The sequence below is a fragment of the Phascolarctos cinereus genome, unplaced genomic scaffold, assembly GCF_003287225.1.
Source record: "Phascolarctos cinereus isolate Bilbo 61053 unplaced genomic scaffold, phaCin_HiC Scaffold_4;HRSCAF=312, whole genome shotgun sequence".
Classification (NCBI taxonomy): domain Eukaryota; kingdom Metazoa; phylum Chordata; class Mammalia; order Diprotodontia; family Phascolarctidae; genus Phascolarctos; species Phascolarctos cinereus.
In genome coordinates this window covers 628,460,165-628,470,472 of record NW_027555847.1, presented here as the reverse complement: position 1 = coordinate 628,470,472, position 10,308 = coordinate 628,460,165, and the positions used below count along the sequence as shown (strand labels likewise).

The 10,308-nt window shown below is 39.7% G+C and overlaps 1 pseudogene; it reads right to left on the bottom strand.

Annotated features, from left to right (window-relative positions):
* Positions 1-8,714: 8,714 nt before the first annotated feature.
* Positions 8,715-9,065, bottom strand: LOC110216062 (large ribosomal subunit protein eL21 pseudogene; annotated as a pseudogene).
* Between the last annotated feature and the right edge of the window lie 1,243 nt (positions 9,066-10,308).

The window sequence follows — 10,308 nt, the reverse complement described above, 5'->3', positions numbered from 1 at the left end:
AATGCTGTCACTGACAATGGCATTGACAACGAGTTGGTGAAAGAAAGCGGTTTTTAAATAGTTCCACACTGTGGCTACAGACCAACAGTAGCTCATGTTTGCTGCAGGGGAGAACAACCAGCAAATCTGTACTTTTGGCTGTACTTTTGTGTACACTTATACTTCCAGGATCAATTGCTTTTCTTTTCTTTTCTTTTTTTTTTAAATGGAAGGCTTCCAACCTTAATGAGAAATGTTGCTATATTAAAGTATTTAACAAGCCTGGTTTCCTTGACTAAACAGAAAGACTGGTAAAATTCACACATACTTACAACAAACAGCTGGTTTTTGTAGACTGCAAGCTTAAAATAAGTGAATAGTGTGTCATGGAAACCAGACAAATTAATATTATATTAGGTTGTAGTATGAGAAACATTATTCTGGTCCCACTAAATACCGTATGGTTTTGAGATTCAAGTAAAGGAAGTTACCACAATTGTAGAAGGTTTGGGGCTTTTTTTAAAATTATTTTAAAAATGTTTTATTGAAGGCTTTTTGTTTATTCTACATTGCTGTCACTTCCCAAGAGGATCTTCTCTCAGAACAAAGAAATACAGCATGGTAAAACAAACCAATATAACTAGGTCACAACAAATGCAAATTCAGTGACCCTGGGCAAGTCACTAAACCTCGATTGCCTCACCAAAAAAGTAAAAATGTAAAATAAAATAAAATTTTCTAAAAAAGCAAAAAATAAAATAAAATTTAAAAATAAATGCAAATTCAAATAATGCAAAAATTGAGTGAAAATTATAAAATGATACCAATCTATATTTAATGTAAGCCAAAATTCAATTAGTGTGACACATTTGAGCTAATTGAGAGTTTTTACGTACAAGTCGTCCATCAAGTTGCACTTGCTTATTGTCAAGGGTGGATGTAATGTGCTACTGTGTACCACATTATCTACAGCTTTGCTATTTTTTTAATTAAGAATCCTTACCAACATGGACAAAAGGAAGAATATTTTAGATGTAAACACTGCCAGCACACACAAAAGAAGAGGTTTGTTATTACATTAGAACAAAAATATGGTACAATTCAGTGGCCTGAGCATGGTCATAATAAGTCTAAAACAGGACAAGATGCCAGAAGGCTTGACTCTACAATTTGGGATGTGATAACACAAACAAAAAAAATAAAAGAAAGATGCGAAGTTGCATCAGCTTGTAATAGCTTGCAAACAACTACGAGTTGTAGAAGTGTTACAGTAATAAAAATGAAGCATCTTTTAACCCTATGGATTGAGGATTGCCATAAAAAATTCATTTCTCTTGGCAAAATAGACATTCAGACAAAACTTCAAGTCCACTTAAGGCAGCAAAAGAAAATAAATGGAAATAAACTGGAGAATGGAGAATGAAGTAACTTTTACTACAAATTTTAGTTAGGTACTATAGCTTTTTAAACCAAGTTCAGTTGCGCAGTGTTAAAAGTATTAGAGAGCTGGCTAGTGCAGATGAGGATAAAGCAGCTGATGTTTTGAAGAAAATAATCGAAGAAGGTGGATATACCAATTAACAAAATTTTAATGTGTATGAAATAGGCTTAACACTAGAAAATAATGCCTTCCAGAACTGAATTTCCAGGGAAAATAAAACTCAACCTGGATTTAAAGTATCTAAGAATCATCTAATACTTTTATTTGGAGGTAATGAAGAAGAGGATTTTAAATGAAACCAATAATTGTTTATCATTCTCAAAATCCTTGGGCTCTGAGAGGCTTACAATCACTGATCACTTCCAATTCTTTGTTGGTCAAATAGGAAAGCATGGGGTGACTAAAGCTGTTTTTGAAGACTGGTTTTCAAGTTATGATAGCCCAGATGTTGAAATATGCTGTGAGGACAAAAATATCACATTTAAAGCATTACTGATTTTACAAGTCACCCAACTACCCTTGATTCATTGTATGATGTGAGGATGTGAAAACGCAAATTCTCTGAGACACGGATAAAGCTCAATGTTCCTACCAGCGTATGTAAGGAAATTTAAAGACTGACAGCTCAGTCTATGTTACTGAAACATTTTAAATGATGAGAATGGTGTTTTCATCATTAATCTACTTAGGCTTTTCTTTATGTATTTTAGTAATGTTTCCTAATTTTTTTTTTAATTTTGCTTTCCATAACAACTAGATTTCTTTATAATAAGCTTGAATCAGAAATATATTTTTCTTATCCTTTACCATTATATTATGTTAATAAACAGATTTTTAGAAACTTATTTTAATATTTTTTCTTTGCTTATTTCCATTGGATTATAACCAGTTACTTACTAGGTGGTGTGGTAGATAGAGCACCAAACTTGGAGTCAGAAAGACCTGTGTTCAGATTTGATCACAGACACTTCCTAGCTGTGTTAATCTAGGCAAGTCACTTAACCTATGATTGCCTCAGTTCCTTATATGTAAAATGGGAATAATAATAGCACCTACCTTCCAGGGTTATTTTGAGGTTGAAATGATATAACAATTGTAAAGTACCTGGTACATAGTAAGTGCTAAATAAATCTTAGCTATTATTCATTATTATTTTCTTATATATAATTATAACTTTGAATAATGTGAATATGAAAAATAAAACCAATTCTTGGGATTAATTATTCACACTAATCTAGTTGAAGCCCCTCACTTTATAGATGAGGAAACTAAGTCCCAGGAAGGGTAAAGGACATCGTTAGGATTGCTAGATGACCACCAGTTTAGGGCATGGCAGAAAAGATTCTTATTTAGATAAAAGTTGGAACAGATGGCCTCTGAAGGAGACTCCTTCCAACTCCGTGATTCAGTGAGTGCCAAAGCACAATACTGGGCTCTCCTAATTGGTGTTTATGAACTGAGTGGAAAAGGACTGTGCATTCTGTTAATAGAATGCATAGTAGGTGCTCAATTAATTGAATGTTGCTGTCCATTCTTTGTCCTCAAAGTGAACCAATGACATCACAGTGTTGGGGTCAAGGTACAATGTGTTCAACTGTGGCTGATCAATCCAATATGAGTTCAGAAGGCTCAGTTTCTGATCAAGCACAAATTGTCCATTTGAATGTTTGGGATGGAAATGTCTCCAGGTTTGCACAACTCATGTTTCCTTCGTGCTAATGCAATTCTGCTTTGCTCACAGAACACAGTGCATTTTTGATGCGGGCACGCCATGCTGGGTGGTCCCATGCCAGTATCTCCCATGTCTCGCAATTGATACTAAAGACAAACTTGCTGACTAGATTACGTCTTATTGTAAAACCTACACCATCTTCACAGTGACCTATCCTTCATCGCAGTGGCCACTCCAGAAAAGCCTATATCCAACTTCAACTTCAGTAAGCTGGCCTTCATTTGCCAGCTTTGTCTGCTTTTTGGAGTAAAATAATAAAATAATGGAGGATGGGTGATGTCTTGACTTGCAAGTGAATTGGATTTAAGTGAGGCAGAGTTACACAAAGTCAACCTTACTATCTCTTCTGAGCCATCTAAGTCCAGTGGCAAGACAAAAGTCAAGACAACTGGTGACGGTCCAGGAGGCAATGGATGACCTTGGCATCTTTAATGTCTGACTGAGCTCTAAACCCCCCCAACAGTGCCTGTTTCTGACACCTTTGTGGCCCTTTGGAACAAATTGCTCTCACCCACACATTCTGATGGGGAAGTAATTCACATGCTTAAGACATCCCTCTAACTCACTGACAGGTTTGAGGCTCATCAGTTACCCTCACCCTGGTTTAGCCCATCTTCCCAGACACTTTTACTGTGTGGCTGCTGCATACGCTACAGCTTCTTGGAGCCACAGGTAAGAGTTGGGTGACAGGTGGACACCAAATGTGGATGAGCAGCCCTGAAAAGGGTTCAGCAGTCGGCACACCAGAGATGCTACTCCTTCCTGAATACCCCAATTAATTCAATAGAACAAGCATCAAGAAGGATGCAGAGCCTGGAGGAAAAGGTAGTCCAGTTAGGTTTAGGAAATAAGGCATGAGTATTTGCAAAACCAAACAACAAAATGGGCAGTGGACAATTATCAACTGAGTAATATAAACATTAAGTCCTGCAAAAATACTCAAGAAATTTGCTGCTCAATTGTCACGAGTATTTTTATTACAAGAGACAGCTGGTTCTAAAGGACCTAAGATCTATTTCCTCCATTACTCTGGACAGCTATTTATTTCCTCTACAAAAAAAGAAATGTTGAATACACATGCAGCAAGGATTCTGCCCTGATTCTGTAAGACTCTGAAGGGATGGGAGTGTTGCTCCCAGCCATGTGTGACTCCTTGCACTTGAAAATGATGAAGGATTTCATTGGCCAGAAACACCCGTCCCCCTACCAAAGACTCCACATGATTGACTAGAAGAAGGAAGGGAGCCCCTGTCCACACACAAGACTCATATTTACACATGAACATAGCAAACTTAAACAAGGAGCAGCAATAACGTAACTACTGCTCTGCTCTCCTAGGAAGGAGGTTGCTACATAAACCATCAAAATACGATGCAGGTTGTGGGACTGCTGACCTGGCATTTTACATTTTCCCTCACCTCTGCACTGTCCAAAAAATTCCCTTCAGGTTCGTGTCTTCTGGCAAGCCAGACAAGGGTTAGAACTCATCCTCCTTTCTATGACAGCTGTCTCCTCCAATGACCACCACCACCACCACCACCACCATCATCATCATCATCATAGTTAGCATTTATATAGCATCTACTATTGTCAGGCACTATGCTAAGGGTTTTACAAATATTAGCCCATTTGATCGTCACAACTCTAGAAAGTAGGTGCTATTGTTATCCTCACTTTCCTGTTGATGAAACTGAGGCAAATAGAAGTTAAATGGCTTGTCCAGGGTCACACAGCTAGTAAATGTCTGAGGCAGGATTTGAACTCAGGACTTCCTGATTCCAGGTCTGGTGCTCTATCTACTGTGCCCTTGACTTGCCCCTGTCCAGGAATCACTGTAATTGATGTAGAGGACACCTATCATTGTGCAGCCTTCCCCAATTTCTTAAATATTTCACGAATCTATAATTTGTCAAAATGGGTATTCCCACTCCCCACAAAGACTCATGTACTTTAAGCAGATTGTTTTTTAAGAGTTGCTCTGGCAACAAATTTTACCCTCCTACCATTAAACTGAAAAGGAGCCCCTCTGGACTTGACGAGGCTTGTCTTTGGACCCTAGACATGGAACCCATCACTGGACTAGTGTCTGGAAGGCCTTTCAGCTTGATGAGATTGGGCCTAGTGTGATTGGAGTGCAGAGCCATGCACTTCAGGGCCTCCATTTTTAAAGAGGGGGGCCCAGCACAATCTTCTCCCTGTTTTCCACCAGCTACACTGCTTTGAGACCTCTCAAGCATTGCCCCATGCCTGGTATTCTCTTCCCCTAGCCTCACCCTTCATCTCCCTAGCTTTTCAGCTTCTTCTTGTGTGTTTTCTTCTCCCATTAGATTGTAAGCTCCTTGAGGGTAGGCACTGTCTTTTTATTTCTCTTTGTATCTCCTGTGCTTAGCCCAATTCCTGGCATAAAGTAACAGATGTTTATTGACTGAATGACCAGTAAGACACAACAGAGTTTGGCCTCTAATGGCATGGTCTTCAAGAATACAGAGTCAGCTCCAAAGAATGATGAAACATCAGAGGAGAGCAGTGGAATTTCTCCAGACTCAGCAGGAGAAAATTCTGTAGCAGAATATTTGAAGGAGCCTAGTCTTCCCCTAACAGTTCTGCCCTGTCTAAGGGATCCACTGTATATTCAAGTCCCTGTAGAGAATGAATTCTTTCTTCACATTCACTGGATATTAATCCTAGTCAGGAGAAGATTTTAGGAATATAGAGAAGAGAGAATCAATAATAACCACTCAGTCCATAACGAACATGGCTTCATGCCTTTTACATTTTTTTTCATACAACCATTGAGGAAATTTGTTTTTCTCAACTAAGCACATTTATTGCAAGGAATCTGTTTTTCTTTTTCTTTTTTTTTTTTGATGGGTAGGAGGGGAAGAAAAAAAATTTGTTAATATTTCTTAAAATGGAAAATGAAAGGCACTGCAGATACAGCATGGTACATTCATTTCACTGTATTATTCATTTGACTTGATTGTTTTACTTTGTTACAAAACATCTTTCATGGGGTGGGAGTAAACTATAAAAGTTCACAATGTTAAAAAAACACATCAATAAAACTTTTTTTTAATGTGTATCTGTCAACAAATTTTATTCAGTTCTTTCTTTGTTCCCCAAATAGTGCTCCAACAGAATGTAAGAGAAATAAAACGTAATCTCTTTCCTCAATGACTCTCCAGGGAAACTTGACTTAGGCACACAAAATTAAGAAAATAATACCACTGATTCTGATGATCTCAGTGTTTCAGTGGATGATAGATTCAATATGAGTGAGCACTGTGATGTGGGAGCCCAAAAGCTGTATGACCTTGGCTGCATTAAGAGGGTCATGTTGTTCAGTCATTTTTCAGTCATGTCCAGCTCTTCATGATGCCATTTGGGGTTTTCTTGACAAAGATCCTGGAGTAGTTTGTTATTTCCTTCTCCAGGTCATTTTGCAGGTGAGGAAACTGAGACAAAAAGGTTAAGTGACTTGCCCCAGGTCACACAGTCAGTGTCTGAGGCTGGATTTGAACTCAGGTCTTCTGGACTCCAGGCCCAGCCCTCTATAAGGACAGTCTCATTCTACTCTATCTTTATCAGACTTCACCTGCAGTGTTTTGTGCGGTTCTGGGAGCCATGGTTTAAGAAGGATAATTGATAAGCTAGAGAGTATTCAAAGGAAGGCAATCGAGACAGTGAAGGGCCTTCAGCAGATGACATATAAGACCAGCTTGAAAGGGACCACTCTGGGAACTGAACCCAGATATCCTGACTCCCGGTCAAGGGCTGTAGCACTTTTGCCATTGTGTCAGATAAATTAACATTCTCCTATAGGAGCTCATCTTGCCTATTCCCAAGGAAGGGAAAGATATTTAAGTGAGCTATGACTGGAATGCCCCCCAACCCCCACAGACACAGAGGACTGAGGGAGGTAGTTTTATCTATGGGTAGGTTTTCAATTTGGTTTTGAACTTTCCCAGATCCAGAAAGGCTATAAATGGTCTTTCTCACTCAAGTAGAAAATCCATGAACTCCTGGAAGACTCCCCAGCTACTTTGTATTTAATTTCATGTATTGATTTGTACTTACTCCATTCATATTTATTCTGTATATACAAATTACATATGTATGTGTGTATATATAGTATTTGCACTCCTCCAATTATATAGATATGTATAGACGTACATGTGTGTATACATGTAAGTGCATGTTACACATGTGCTGTATTGTGTATATATGTGTGTGTGTTTATACTTACACTTATGCATGCATGCATCACTACTCCCTGGTCAGTATAAGCTCTTTAATAATATGAATTGTTTTGTTCTTCACACTTGTGTCCCCTGAGCCTAGTACAGTGGTTGGCACATAGTAGGCACCTAACAAATGTCTGTTGATTGATTGATTAAGATCTACACAACATAGGTTGACAGAACTACAGTGTCCTCTACAAAGACTGGCCCGGCAGCATAACTGTGCCCTGGTGGCTTAGGAGATCCAGGCGTGGGAACCAGACCTCTGGTATTTTCCTCCCCCACCTAGAAGATGGGAGGCCTGGTGAGGTGATGGGGGTGATTGTGTGACAGTGTCCCACACCCTGGGGCTCTGACCTAGATAGAAAGGTAACAACCAACAGATCCTCCCTGAACCTCCTGGCTGTCCCCCAGTCTAGCTTTGACCTGCAACACCAGAGAAAGCCAAGGTCACCTGCTCTACAGGTTAAAGAAAATATACCAGAAATCTCCCTGACTGAAAGAGGAAAGAATGATAGGCTTGTAAAAGGATGCCGACAGTACCTCCCTAATTTCTGGAAGGCAATGAGAGAGATAAACCTTCCTGTTCCCTGGTCCATCCTGGACCAGAGAGGTGGAGACAGGGGAGATTCAAACAATACTGACCCTGCCATGCCTGTGGTATGCAGTCTTTCACCACAGGCACCTCAGACCCGCCAAAGGCGAAACTGAGGAAATTGCTGACAATTGCCATCCAATGGTAACCAGACAGCCTTGTTCTTTGTTACTAAATTATATTGATGGTTTAGGTTTATGTATCAATGTCACTTCTCATAAACACTGTCCCCCACACATACACCCATAGAACCCTGTCATAACAAAGAAAAAGAGGTGAGCAAAACATCCTGGCAAAGCAGCCAACACTAACAGGACACAATAATCTGTAATCACAGTCACCGCCTCTGGAACCCTAGAGCCTGGGTTCAAAGCCAGCCTCTGTCATTTACTCGCTTTAGACATGTCACTTAAACACTCTGTCCTCAGCTTCCTCGCCTGTGAAATGGGGATGTTAGACCTCTCCGATCTCTTCCAGCTCTAAATCCACGCTCTATTTTTCCTAGTTTCACAGATATGGAGCTGGAAGGGACCTCAAATACAAACCCTTGTTTTACAGATGAGGAAACTGAGGCGAAAGAGGGCAAATGACTGTGCATCACCTGAATTCAGATGTCTTGTAGTGTTATTCTCCTTCACATTACTGCCATCACTATGTATATTACTGTCCTAGTTTTACTTTTTTTTTAAACCCAAGAATTTTTTATTGTTTTTATTTTACAGCCATTTATGCCATGAATTTGTAGAGAATCGGTTCCAACAGCTCAGGTTCCTTGCCATTGGTTCTCACAAAGTGTGCTTCTCTGGGTGGAGCAGGCTGGTGCTTCAGTGGAACCCAAGTGCCTTTTTCTTTGGCTTCCTTCTTCTTCTGGTCATTTTCCTTTACCTGCTTCAGGAAGCTATCGCTGCTCTTGGAATGCTTAATACGCTCAATACGCATATTAATTCTCTTGGCTAGAATCTTGCCCTTAACCTGCTTGTTTACAACAATGCCCACAGCACGTTGAGTAACGTTATAGACTCGTCCAGTCTTGCCATGGTAACATTTGTGGGGTATTCCTTGTTCAACTGTGCCCATACCCTAGATATCTACAATATCACCTTTCTTGTATATTCATATATATGTAGCCAGACGGACAACACCATGTTTTCGAAAGGGCCCAGAAAACATGGAGTCCCTCTCCTTTCTCCTTTTGTGTTCGCCATTTTGGCGACTTACTGGAATATGGTGGAGCCAGCAGAAAGCCCGATTTCACTTTCTTTACTCAGTATCACTTCACCAGTTTTCCCATGTTACTCTGAATGCTTCCTTTTTTTTTTTAATAGGCTCATGATTTCATTGACACAGGGAGCTCCTGTGCAGAAACCATCTCTACCAGTGCAGATATACAAGCCTTTTGTAACTTACCACCTTAGAGAGCTGCCTGGGGCACTGAAGTCAAGTGATTTGTCAAGGATCACACAGCCAGCATGTATGTGTCCAAGGATAAATACGTCTCTATGGTACACAGGTTTCTATGGTTCGGTAAAAAGAAGGCTGGCTTTGGAACCAGATGACCTGCATTCAAATGATTGGTTCATGGGATCATAGGTTCGTAGAGGTAGGGCTAGAAGGAACCTCAGAGACCATCCAGTTGAACCCTCTCAATGTACAGATGAGGAATCTGGGACCTAGGGAAGTTTAGTGACTTGCCCCAATGAAGTCACCCAGGTAGGAGGTATCAGAGGCAGGATCCCACCTCTACTGTTTCCTACCTTGTATAACCTCAGTGTCCTCATTGGAAAAAATGAAAGGGCCAAACTAGATAACTCTGAAGGTCCCTTCCAGTTCTAAATATATGATTCTATCATCCTTGGTCAAGGTATCTCCCCTCTTTAAGTCTTGGTTTCATCAGCTCTAAAATGAGTTTTAGATTTGGCCATTCAGTTCTAACATTATAGGATTCTATGTCCCTGGGTGACTGTGCCAATAAAGAAAAATAAAAACAAAAACATTTCAAACTGTTGAGGGATGAAAAAAATAGAGAGAGAAAAAGAAGTTATAAATAAGAAATAAAAAGGAGAAGTTGGGGAAGAGAATCAATCAGCACATTTATTAAACACCTACTATATGTCAGGCACTCTGCTAGGCACTGGGAATACAAAGGGCAATACGGAAAAGCCCTTGCCCTCAAGGCTTTTACATTCTATAGGGGGAGACAATATGCACATTTACAATTTTATATAAAATATAGATCAAATAAATGCAAGGTGATTGGAGTTGAGGGTAGGAACCAAGAAGGAGAGGAAATGGAAAGGCTTCAGATAGAAGATGGCTCATG